Source organism: Schistocerca piceifrons, chromosome 3 (assembly GCF_021461385.2).
Source record: "Schistocerca piceifrons isolate TAMUIC-IGC-003096 chromosome 3, iqSchPice1.1, whole genome shotgun sequence".
In the NCBI taxonomy this organism is placed as follows: Eukaryota; Metazoa; Arthropoda; class Insecta; order Orthoptera; family Acrididae; genus Schistocerca; species Schistocerca piceifrons.
Genome location: NC_060140.1, coordinates 313,933,333 through 313,947,298, shown reverse-complemented (window position 1 = coordinate 313,947,298; position 13,966 = coordinate 313,933,333).

Sequence of the window (13,966 nt, the reverse complement as noted above, 5' to 3'; positions counted from 1 at the left end):
TTTCTCACAGAGCACCGTTGTTTCCTATCATTCCAGCGAGATTAAAGGAGATGGCTGCAGTCGATTTGTTCGGTCCAGTGGTTCGTTCTACTAATGGTTTCGCGTACATTTTGGTAGTAGTGGAATTGACATCAAAATATGTGTGTTTTACACCTTTACGCAAAGCAACAACTCGTTCAGTATCTAATGCTTTCATCAAACATTTTCCTAAAGAAGTGGATCATGTTGATAAAGTTATATCAGATAATCGATCACAGTTTCACTCTAAAATTTGGCTTCGTACTCTACAGCGTCGTAAGATTAAACCAAATTTCATTTCACTTTTTCACCCTCAATCTAACACTTCAGAGAGATGGTTGAAGGAAATCAGTAAATCGTGTCATCTTTATTGTCATCATAATCACAGAACATGGGATCAGTATCTTCGTATTTTTCAAAACTTTCTGAATGAACTCCCTAATGATTCAACTTCTTTACAGCCTATATTGATATTAAAAAATAAAGCACCGACAAATCGCATTTCTGAAATAGTTCCTTTTCCGCCTACACGGAAACTGCGGCATTCTGATGTTGTCAACCTGGCTCTACAAAATATTGCATCTGAGAGAGAAATCAGCTAAACGTCCTGGTCGTTTAAAAACTTTGTCAGTTGGTCAAAAGATGTTAATTAAGTCTCATCGTTTGTCTCACAAAGGAAAAGGCTTGTGTCGCAAATTTTTTCTGCTTTATAACGGTCCATATAGAGTTCGCAAAATTATTCATGATAAGACCGTCGAAGTAGAAACTCTTAATTCACAGCGCTCTGAGGGAATACATCATATATCAAACGTTAAAATTTTTGTGGAGTCACATGCTTTTGAGAGATTAACAGTTGCGCGTGGACACGCAGAGAATGCAAGGGTGCCGCGTCTCGTTCTGGGGGGCGCCACATACACAAAGCGACAGTCAGTCCGCGCGCCGCACAAGGTAGCCGTTGACCGCAAACAATTACTTCCTACGTCACGCTTACCTACAGCTGATCGAGCGCTCAGTGCGAATGCATTGACAGCCGTAGGCAAATACACAGTCTAATTTCTGCGATTAAATTCAATATAAAGCTATAGTGACTTGATAACTTATGTTATTAACGTTCAGTTTTTCCAGGATACAGTTGTATAAAATATTTAAGAACTTCAGGTAAATTCTGTGCGTGTTCGACGTTAAGAGGACTTGCTATGGAGAAAATTTCAGGACGAATGTAATTTCGAAGAAGAAAGTAATAAACTAAAAAGGTAACTATTAATTGAGTTTATTTTTCAGGTAACATATTTCTACTTAGGTACGTACTTTATACGTAATTTTCTGCTCGCGATTACGTGATATATACTTTCTGTTAACTGATTTTGACAATGTTTTATTAATGAACAGTGTCGTTACTTGTGTATATTACGCATCGCTTGGCTACTCTGCTTTTTTGCTGATGTCATATTTTTTATTATGTGCCTGCTGTGATTATTTATTTAAATTATAATTGTCACCTGATTAGTTGTGCTGATATGGTTATGTATGTAAGTTATACTTTGTGATTTTTCTGCTTGCACCTTCATATTTGCTTATTAAGATTACATATTAACATTTATTTGCTTATGCTGATATGATGCTAATGACCTATTTATTATGCAAGATATATACTTGCTGCTTTGCGTATGGATTGCATATTTACACATTTCTGTTTTGTTGTCATAACTACTCTTTAATTTAGTATAGAGAAATACTTATATACTGTGTACGAACATAGAGTTTATGTTACACTATGGTATTAATTATAGATTGTTCGATTGGCAGAGCCTCGTTGTAGGGATTGTGCTGCATCCACTTGTTGACATTTTGTTCTCTACTGGTATATTTACTCGCTATTGCATGTTTTGCTTACGCTCAGTACTTTACATTTTAAGATAAGAAAATGAACTACTATAATTCTATGAACTACATTGGCACGAGAAACTTCATTGAAGTCACATGAACTGGAGGTTTTATGGAAGTTGTATAAATTCATTCTAACAGAAAGGAAGCTGACGACATGAAATACTAACACTAGCTTTAGACCATTGACAGTTATCACACTGCATTCTTCGTGAGCAATTGAAATAGCAAGTGACACTTGACACAAAGAAATACTCCTCATGTTTGCTTCTGTTTTGCCATGATTCTTGAAGTGGTGCACACACTGTGAAATATTACCATTTATTCATTCAAAGTCTTATGTGATCATTCATACTGCGCACTCGCACCTACTTACTGAAAGTTATTCAAACAGAAGGCTGTTAGAGGTCATGTATGCATTTCTTTTATTTTATGATGGACAATGTAACCAAAATGTATTTTATAATTCATAATGAGTAGAAGATTTGGCTCAAGTGGATTACACAGAGGTTGTGTGTGGACACTGTGTCTTCGGATTGTATGGCATGATGAATTGAAGTTTGCACTAGGATTTTATCTGTACTTGTTCGAGGAGACTGACTAGAGGAAAGAGTTGTTATGGACGTGAAATGATATTGGTGATAAGGTTTAGATGTATCGACGTATTGAAGAGGTATTATTGAAGTATTGAGATTATGTGATGCTGACGATTATTGGAGTTTTGGTGGATAAGAGGTAAAGTAAGTGAGGAACTTTTTTTTTGTAGTTGGTTTATATGGAACAAGAAGCATGAAGATGGCAGACTACAACACTCCTGTGGAAGGAAGATTATCTACACACACACTTTGTTAAATCAATATGCAGTATATTTTTTCTGTGTGTTTTGGACGAATTTAGTGGTATTTTCACCACCAATGCTGGCAAAAGTACCACCAAATTCTAGCCCGTGGAGGAGGGGCATATGAAAGGTGGCTACACTGAGTCACAGCGCCAGAGATTGCGCAAAGATTATTATTCCGCCGCCTCCACTGGTGCAGTAGTAGTTCAGAGGATGTCGAGTGCAGTTGTTCTGTTGGGGGAGAGAGTAGATGCTGTTCGGTTGGTGTAATGTATAGATGGAAGATGTTGCAATACTCACAATGTATTTTTCGTCAATATATATTGAGGCAAAAACAAGTATTACAGATTTCTTTAATGACAATGCCTCTTGGTCACAGGTTCAGTCAACAAAGCATCTGGCTCGTTTTCATGTATTAGACTTGTAATTCTGGTTTCTATGTGCAATTATAGTATTTCTGGGTTTTCAATTAGTTCATTGTAAATGGTGTTTAAAATATCTTGCCGTATTGAGGAAGAACCGAGCCAGATACATGTACGTTGAGTCACACTATCACACACAGAACAGTTACAGTTGTGCTTTGTTGTTTCGTAGCTTTTATAGTGGCAGGGGTCTTAATTAATCAATTGTGTTAATGGAAATTTCTTGTCATTCTTTATTTTTATTGTATGCAGTCACATTGCGTGCTAATACTAGTTAGGGCCAACCGGTTACGAGACTTTGTAACCGGTCACACAGTTACTAAAATTATTGCATTCATTATTCTTTTTAACTAACCCCCCATGCAACAGACGTGCAACTGTGGGTAGCTGGCTGCCCAGAACAAAGGGGCTACCAACAGTGTACCCGTAACGACCGCTCAGCGAACATTGCTCCATACGGGCCTCCGCAGCTGGGAACTGTACTTTGGCAACGAAGGTTGGAAGTTCCACGCCAGTTACGAATCTTGGCGTCCCTCGGGTGGCCATAGGTGGCTCCTTCAGAAGAGAGATGTAATTTGGCGTATACATCGTGAAACGTCTGAAAGAAAACACGCTGCAACAATCGCTGGAAGGGTCCAGGCCTTACGAGTGAGTGTTGTGATTTCGGGAATATCTTCGTGGCATTGCTTGGGTAATTTCGTCATTTAGAAGGCACAATGGTTCAAATCAAGTATTCATTTCTTCTTGAGGACCATTTCCATCCTTCTATCATCAAGACAATGCAACGTGTCACACACGTCGCAAGGGACATTCATGCTCGAAGAACACTAGGATGAATTTCTCACTCTTTCCTGGCCACCAGTACCCCGGGTTAAAAGCGAGACGAGAACGTGTTGGACCACCTCGATCGGTCTGTTTGCGTTACCAATCCTCAACCAGGAATTCTTGTGCAGCTGGCCACGGCACTGGAGTCTATACCTTCCAGACCGTCATTGACTCTTTCCTGCTTACCTCGCAGCAGTTAGTGCCGCAAAGGGTTGTTATTCGGAGTTCTGACAGGTTGTCACATTAATGTGACTAGACAGTGTGGATACACATAAGATGCAGCAACGAAACGGGTCATGCATGTGGAGACGGAAAATCCTTCACGACTTAGTGACTGAACCTACCCGCAGGGTAGGTAAGAGAGGAAGATTAGAGTTTAACATCCGGTGACAACGAGGTCATTAAAGACGGAACAAAGCTCGTATTAAGCGAGGATGGGTAAGGAAATCGGTCGCGACCTTTCAAAGAAACCGTTCCGACATTTGCCTGAAGTGATTTAGAGAAAGGATGGAAAATCTAAATCAGGATGGCCGGGCGCCGATTTGATCCGTCGTCCTCCTCAATTATAGTGTCCCAGGCAACATCTCACATGACTTGACTTTAGGCTCCGACCTGCACAGGATGATAGTTTGCAGTGTATGTTGTAGATGTAGAACGGTGACAGAATTTGGCAGTGCACGTCAAAGGTGTGCAGTCGTAGCCCCGCACTACGATTGCAATCGCAAATGATTAAATTAGTCATATCCATCACTTAGTTACTAGCAGTTTATTTCTGAATTACAGGGCTCTACTTGCAATTGTCATTATTTTAATTGTTGAAGACACATCTATTTACTGCTGTTTTTTCCCTTATATGATAATCTGTCAGATACGCTACATCAGTATCGCCAACGTAGCCGCGCACAGACGCACGCGATTTATTTGTGTAGACGTATTTCTCATTGCTTTTACTTTAGAAATACGTCTGAACAAAGAGACAACGTTCTTCTGTGCGCTGTCATGTAGGCAATAATCCAGTTTACCTATGTCCACGAATTACAGAGGCTGTAAGACAGAGATGCTCTCTCGTCCTTATTGTTCAATCTACACACAGAAGAAGCAATGGCCGAAATAAAAGAAAGATTCAGATTTAAAGTCGGGGTGAAAGAATATCAACAGTAACGTTCGCCGATGGCATTGGTATCCTCAGCGAGAATGAAGAGGAATTCCAGAATTTGGTTTAATGGAGCAACCAATCTAGTGGATACAGAATGCTGATTGAAACAAAACTGAAGGACGAAAGTGATTAGTAGTAGAAATAAGATTAACGATACATTCACCATCAAAATTGGGGACCACGAAGTAGACGAAGTTAAGAAATTCTGCTATCTTGGAAGCTAAATAATACACTACGTACCAAGCAAGGAGGACATAAAAAGCAGACTAGAACTAGCAAAGAACGCGTTAGTGGCCAAAAGAAGTCTGATAGTATCAAAGATCGGCCTTAATTTTATAAATTAATTTCTGAGAATAAGGGTTTGGAGCACAGCGTTCCATGGATGTTGGGAATACCGGCGAAGCGCTTGAGATGTGGCGTTATAGAAGGATGTTGAAAATTCGATGGACTGGTAAGGTAAGAAATGAGGAGGTTCGCCACAGAATCAACGAAGAAGAAAACATATGATAAATACTGAGAAGAAGGAAGATGAGGATTACAGGACATATCATGAGGTAACTTCCGTGGAAGTACAGCGAACAGTAGAGGATACAAACATAATGATATATCAATATATTCAACAATTGTTCAGGACGTAGTATGCAAGTGCTAGTCTGATATGAAGAGTGTGATACACACAGGAGAGGAATTCTTGGTGGGCTGCATCAAACCAATCAGAATACTACTTTATGCCGATTTTTTGCAGAAGCATTAGTAAAAAGATATACTCGCTACAAGTGCGCTATAAAAAAATGTATGTTAGAAGTAGATGCATTTTTTGTGAGTAGGGCGCGCGGCGTGAACTATGTCGAATTATCAGTGGCAGTAACTTAATATTTATTTGCTAGTATATAAATATTTCTGTACAACAAGCTTTCCGATTTTGGTTTACACGATCATTTTCAAGTGCACCTTTGGGTGCTGTGAATAATGAACCTTGTTTACATCCTACTAATGATGAAGACGGTATTTTTATAGATTACATTTCTACTGACGTCTAGATGAAGTTGACAATCAGGCGGCATCCAGGGCCAACTACGAGACTTCTGTTGTGAAATGTTGTTTTTATAGTCAAGTAGCTGTTAAAATACGAAATTTTTTCGTAGCGAGTATTATTTGATAGCTATTTGACAGCTGTAATTCTTACATGCTGTATGATACAGTTATTTTATATTTGGAAGTTACACAGATAAGCCGACAAACGTTATGACCACCGCCTACTTACGGTGGATGCCGCCTGGTGGCTTTGCTGGCACGTAACGCCGTAACAAAAGTGTGTAAGCGTAGCAGAAACGGACAGGGGATAAGCCTAGCGAAGATTAGATTTCTACTGACTACTAGATGGAGTTGGCAATCATCCACTGAGATAAGTGACTTTGACAAAGCGCAAACTATCATTAAGCAGGGCCTGTGAACAAGTATCTCGAAAACGACGAAGCTGGTCTAATGTTCAAGTGCTACTGCCGTGAACATCTACAGAAAGAGTTAGAAAGATAGTGATACTACTACTAGGCACCGAATGGCTGCACGTCCACGACTCCCCATAGGGTGTGTGGCTCGGAGGTTTGTCTGCTCTGCAAAGTAGGACAGAGTGCGATGTGTGGCATCTCTGCTGAAAGAGAACAATGCTGGTGCGCACCTAAGAGTTTCGTAGCACACCGTTCATCTTGCGTTGTTGAACATGTATCTCCGCAGCAGATCGTCACTATTTGTTCACACGCTGACCCAGCAACATCGTCATTTACTATTGCAGTCGACACGGCACCGTCGGGATTCGACTCTTAGTCAACGGAAACGTGTCGGCTCTTCGGGTGAACAACATTTTTGCTACACTAGGTCGATGACTGTGTCCACAAACGCCTTCATCCATGTGAAGGCTGTTCGAAACGTGTAGACTGCAACCAACGCAGACTGGTGCGAGTAGTAATATGGTATGGGAGACATTTTCCTCCGCTTGCATGGGACCTGTGGTAGTAACCGAAGACACGGTTACAACTGCGAAAAACCTGCATCCCTTCATGCTTGATGTCTACCCCGACGCGGTGTCATGTTTCAGCAGTATAATTGTCCGTGTCTACGAACCAAAACCGTGCTACAGTAATTTGAGGAGCATTATGGTGAACGCACGTTAATGTCTCGGCTACAAAATTCGCCTGATGTAGATCCTATGAAACCTATGTGAGTAGCTATTGGGCGCCATAACGCATGCGCAGATCAGTGGCCCGTTATTTACGAAAATCACATGACCTGTGTGAGGGTAGCTAATGCGACAGACCTCCATAAACCTACCAACAAACTGTCGGATCGGTAAAAGGCAGAATCTGTAAGTATTTCGTTTCGAAGACGGACAAACAAGCTTTTAAGAAGATGGTTCAAATGGCTATGAGCACTATGGGACTTAACAATGGCTCTGAGCGCTATGGGACTTACCTGCTGAGATCATCAGTCCCCTAGAACTCAGAACTACTTAAACCTAACCAACCTAAGGACATCACACACTTCCATGCCCGAGGCAGGACTCGAACCTGCGACGGTAGCGGTCGCGCGGTTCCAGAGTGAAGCGCCTAGAACCGCTCGGCCATACAGGTCGGCTTTAAGAAGGTGGTCATAAGGTTTTGGCACATTACTGTACATGGTTCAAATAATTTTTGTGTATGTGTCATATGGGATTGCAGATGTTTATCCTCACTTGCGGTCGAAAATGTCAATAGAAAATCTGGCTTGTGTTTCAAGTCAGTTTGTTCGCTGAGTAAGTTGTTGGAGAAATTTTTCGTATGAGTGTACGTGTATCTCCAGTTCTTCCAAAATATTCACTGTACGTCCTTTAGAGATTTTGTATGAAATTTATACAGCGTTTTCAAGGTGGTATGTAGGTAGAACGTTGACGGATTGCTTTCACCTGCTCTCGTACGTTCTTTGAGTCTTCCCGTTTGTCCGATGTAGAATTTCTTGCAATTTTCAGAAGACGTTTTGTTGACTCCTGGGTTAGAAAATCCTGGTAATTCTGCTTTTCCTGATAGAAATTGTGTTTTTAGATTATTTTTCGTTTACTGTATTAAATTCTACACTGGGCAATCAAAAAAGAAACATCAGCGTTAGATTAAAAGAAAATACGAGAGCATGTGAAAGCATTCAGTCAGAGTTCTACCTAACCTTAAAAATGAAGATCATAAAGCAGCACACATTGGAAACATTGTAAAACTTTGACGCAGAATATCTTAAGGATGTGCTATGGATATTTTGGAAGAGCATACAAAAAGCTTCTCAGTGAACAAACAGACCTGGAGAGGAGATTAGTGTTCAACGTCCTGTCGACAACGAGGTTATTAGAGACAAAGCACAAGCTGGAGTTAGGGAAGTATAGAGAAAGAAAGCGGTCCTGCTGCTCTGAATGAAACATCCTGGCATTTGCCTTAGGTAGTTTACGTAAATGAGGGAAAACCTAAATCAGGATGGCTCGACACGGGTTTGAACAGTCGTCCTCCAGAATGCGAGTCCAGTATGCTAATCACTGCACTACCACACTAGGTAAAAACTGACCTGAAACACAAGCCCTGGTTAGAATATTTTACCGAAATTTTCCACCACAACAAGGGATAAACGTATGAAATCACAGATAATACGTATGACAAAAATTTTAGTCGTATAATATTTATGCAACAAAAACACCATTCCTGACACCTAATGATAAAAGAAAACTGTAAACATGTAGCATCTAAGAATTCCAACTTTCAAATAGTTCTCAAACCATTATTATCATGAAACATTTCATATTATAAAGCCTACGTGACTGTAATAACAGTATTTGAAAACTGTAAGTTCACAGTTGGCCCCTGGATGTCATAGGATCGCCAAATGTGATCTACAAAAATAGGTTCTTGATTATTAGTAAGATGTAGATGAGATTCATTATTCACAACACCCACAGGTGTACTTCAAACTGGCACTGTCATGCAGAAATATCTAGATACAAGAAAATAAATATTACATTGCCGCTGTTGGAACAGACTTCTTCTAAATACACTACTGGACATTAAACTTCCTACACCACGAAGATGACGTGCGACAGACGCGAAATTTAACCGACAGGAAAAAGATGCTGTGATATGAAAATCATTAGCTTTACAGAGCATTCACACAAGGTTGGCGCCGGTGGCGACACCTACCACGTGCTGACATTAGGAAAGTTTACAACCGATTTCTCATACACAAACAGCAGTTGACCGGTGTTGCCTGGTGAAACGTTGTTGTGATGCCTCCTGTAAGGAGAAGAAATGCGTACCATCACGATTCCGACTTTGATAAAGATCGGATCGTAGTCTATCGCGAATGAGGTTTATCGTATCGCAACATCGCTGCTCGCGTTGTACGAGATCCATGGAATCACTGGGTTCAGGAGGGTAATACGTAACGCCGTGCTGGATCCCAACGGCCTAGCAGTCGAGATGACAGGCATCTTATCCGCATGGCTGTAACGGATCGTGCAGCCACGTCTCGATCCCTGAGTCAACAGTTGGGGGCGTTTGCAAGACAACAACCATCTGCACGAACAGTTCGACGACGTTTGCAGCAGCATGGACTATCAGCTCGGAGACCATGGCTGCGGTTACCCTTGACGCTGCATCACAGACAGGAGCACCTGCGATGGTGTACTCAACGACGAACCTGGTTGCACGAATGGCAAAACCTCATTTTTGCGGACGAATCCTGGTTCTGTTTACAATGTCATGATGGTCGCATCCGAGTTTGGCGACATTGCGGTGAACGCACACTGGAAGTCTGCATTCGTCATCTCCATACGTGTGTATCACCCGGCGTGATGGTATGGGTTTCCATTGGTTACACGTCTCGGTCACCTCTTGTTCGCATTGACGACACTTTGAACAGTGGACGTTACATTTCAGATGTGTTACGACCCGTGGCATTACCCTTCATTCGATCGCTGCGAAACCCTACATTTCAGCAGGATAATGCACGGCCGCATGTTGCAGGTCCTTTACGGGCCTTTCTGGATGCAGAAAATGTTCAACTGCTGCCCTGGCCAGCACATTCTCCAGACCTCTCACCAGTTGAAAACTTCTAGTCAATGGTGGCCGAGGAACTGGCTCGTCACAATACGCCAGTCACTACTCTTGACGAACTGTGGTATCGTGCTGAAGCTGCATTGGCCTGTACGCGCCATCCAAGCTCTGTTTGACTCAATACCCAGGCGTATCAAGGCCGTTATTACGGCCAGAGGTGGTTGTTGTGGGTTATGATTTCTCAGGATCTATGCACCCATATAGCGTGAAAATGTAATCACCTGTCAGTTCTAGTATAATATATTTGTGGAATGAGTACCCGTTTATCGTCTGCATTTCTTCTTGGTGTAGTAATTTTAATGGCCAGTAGCGTAGTATATATTTACTAATGCCTGCGTAGATGTTTCATGTCTTCTCGAAATCAGCAGAGCTAACGACACGTTTTGAGAGGTCTCTTGATACCGACCAAAAGCACGAGAAGAAAAGGCAGCGACAGGGGAATGCGGTGTGAAATACGACCTTCAGGGAGGAACGGAAGACACCGCGGCGCCGGCGGCGTGAGCGAGGAGGATTTATGTGCTGGCGGGCGCATCTCGCTTTCAGCAGGAAGGCCCGGACGGGAGTCTGCGACGTCGCACGGCGTCGTTGGAGCTGCATTAAGAAAAACGGCCGTCCCACGGCGTTTCTCTCTCTCGGTCCCCGACAAACGCAGCAGTAGCAGCAGCAGCAACAGCCGCGGCAGGAGCGGCACGCCCTGCAGGTGGCACAACCCTCGGCGATCGCTTTCACGCGCTTCGCTGTCTCAACGCCACCACGCTTACGTCCGTTACTTACGAAAGGCTGTCCTACACAAACAAGTTACAGTGAAAACTTCCGATATGTCGATTTCAAGCTGTTACAGTCCATTGTCTCTAGTCTTCCGACGATACGGTCTGGCCAGGTTTGAATGTTGTTGCGTGTGTTGGAAGTTCACGTATTGGGTCTCCTGTATCGCGGTGAACGTGAATCCAGGAATAGTTACCTAAGGGAACCATTCTTTATTATCTTAAATTTATGTACAACTAGCTGAGAAGCCCGGTGTTGCCTGGACATTTATTTATTTTAGTCTTTCATTACTGTATCTCCTCCTCCGTCCTTTCTCTGTCCATCTACTCCTTCCACCTCACTGTCTATCCATCTCATCGTCCTCTCTTGTCTCTCCATGTTATCTCTGGTGTGCCTACTGTAAGACGTTCAGTACACACACCATCAGATTATTTGACTTGTCGCTCTAGCGATGTAGGGGAGTGTCAGCAATATGTCTCGTGGTCTTATCGTGGCGTGTTTATCTTCAGCCGTTAGGTCAGATGATAGAAATGTCACGTGCACGCTTAGAGTAGCAGATTGACGGTGACCTACTTTAACTAGAACTTGATTAATTTTCACACACATTTATTAAAATAATAAGAAGCATAAAAATTACTTAAATTGGTTCTGGATGCTATTTACAATTGACAATCGGCAGTTCCTTTGGTATTGGTACGTTAATTTTATTCTCACACATATCTCTGATACTTGACAAAGTGTCTATACATTTATCTTCATGGCTATGTACAAGAATATGGTAATCTTATTAGGCGCAGAATGAAACTTGACTATACACTGGTACAGACAAATGTAGAACTCGTACAGACTGGTACAGACTAATGCAGACTGGTACAGACTGCTGCAGACAAATCTAGACTGGCTAATCGGACGTCTGTACACTCGTTATAATACCTCGCGCGTTCATGTATCACTGCAGGAGTGTGATCCGCGAGGAGAAAAGGTTCTACGTTAGCAGCAATCTCATTGGCTGCGTTACATACTAATACGCGGATCGGCGGAATCAGAATTTGGTCCGTCTCTATGGCAGTGCCATCTCGTAGTGCGGAGACGGACGAGCGCTACGCCTGCGCTGTTGTGCTTAGCGGGACGCGCTCTAGTGGGAAAGTTGTGTACGTGCTGACTACGCGGAACTATGTACACAACATTATCACAGTCGCACCATTAGAAGGCTGGTGGTTATTACCTTTACAGAACCTCTTTCCAGTCTGTAACTAATATGTGTACCAAATTTGATTCATATCGTTCCAGGTGTTAGAATGAGCTCCCTTCCCTTGGCTTTGCTGCCATATACACTTATCAAGTATACACTGAAGATCCAAAGAAACTGGTACAGCCGAGCGGTCGAAGGCGCTGCAGTCATGGACTGTGCAGCTGATCCCGGCGGAGGTTCGAGTCCTCCCTCGGGCATAGGTGTGTGTGTTTGTCCTTAGGATAATATAGGTCAAGTAGTGTGTAAGCTTAGGGACTGATGACCTTAGCAGTTAAGTCCCGTAAGATTTCACACACACACAAACTGGTACGCCTGCATAATATCATGTAGTGTCTCGGCGAGCACACAACGTGCCGCAACACGATGTGGCATTGACTCGCCTAACGTCTGAAGTAGTGCTGGAGGGAACTAATACCATTAATCCTGCATGGCTGTCCATAAATCCGTAAAAGTACGAGGGGTGGAGATCTATTCTGAACAGCACGTTGCAAGGCATCCGAGATATGTTCAATAACGTTCACGTCTGTGGAGTGTAGTGGCCAGCAGAAGTGATTAAACTCAGAAGAGTGTTCTTGGAGCCACTCTTTAGAAATTTTGGACGTCTGGGATGTCGCACTGTCCTGCTGGAACTGCCCAAGTCGAAATGCACAATGGACATCAATGGATGCAGGCGATCAGACAGGATGCCTACGTGTCACCTGTCAGAGTGGTATCAGGGGTATCATTCCAACAGCACACGCCCCACACCATTACAGAGCTTCCACCAGCTTGCCCCTGCTGACATGCAGGGTCCATGAATTCATGACGGTGTCTCCATTCCCATAAACGTCCATCCACTAGATACAATATGATACTCGTCCGACCAGGCAACATGTTTCCAGTCATCAACAGTCCAATGTCGGTGCTGACGGGCCCAGGCGAGGTGTAACGCTTTTTGTCGTACAGTCATCATGGATACACCTGTGGACCTTCGGTTCCGAAAGCCCATATCGATGATATTTAAAACGTCACGCATAATGTGTCAGTTCTTCACGCATCTCAGTACCTGGCGTCATATCTCCAAACTATGTTTCGTACAATGACATATTTATGTAGCTGCATTCAGCGTCATATGTGAAAACTGTCTGCTAAATGTGTTGCGAATAGAGTTAGTAGCAAATAAGTAATAAATTAAAACGTTTTGTATGATGCGTTAGATTAGCATGCATTCATTTGTGGGGTCGTATCTCCTGAAACAAGTGTCGTCCAGTTATGTAATTTTTCTGGTACATTCAGTGGTGTATGTGAATACTACCTGCAAAATGTGTAGCAAATGTAGTTGGTAGCAAAGAAGTAAAAAATTAAACGTCATGCTTCATGTGACGGTTTTACTGCATTAACAGCGAAAATGTGGTAACCAACAATCATTTTTCCTTTCATCATCTTGTGGGGTTCGTAGGAGACAAAAAGTTTCATAAGGGTTTGAAATTGTGTGTACAGAGTGTTAGTCTGTAAGTGCTCTCATTCCCAAATACGCAGTTACTAAAATATGAATATTCTCGCATTGGGGGGGATGCAATGCTTCTTCGGCCCCAACCACTTTTCTTTCATAGGTAGGTGTTTCTTACCTCCAATGTGATTGTTTCCCAACAGTAAATAGTATGTGTACCAAGTGTGGTTGAAATTGGTCCTGTGGTTGAGGAGGAG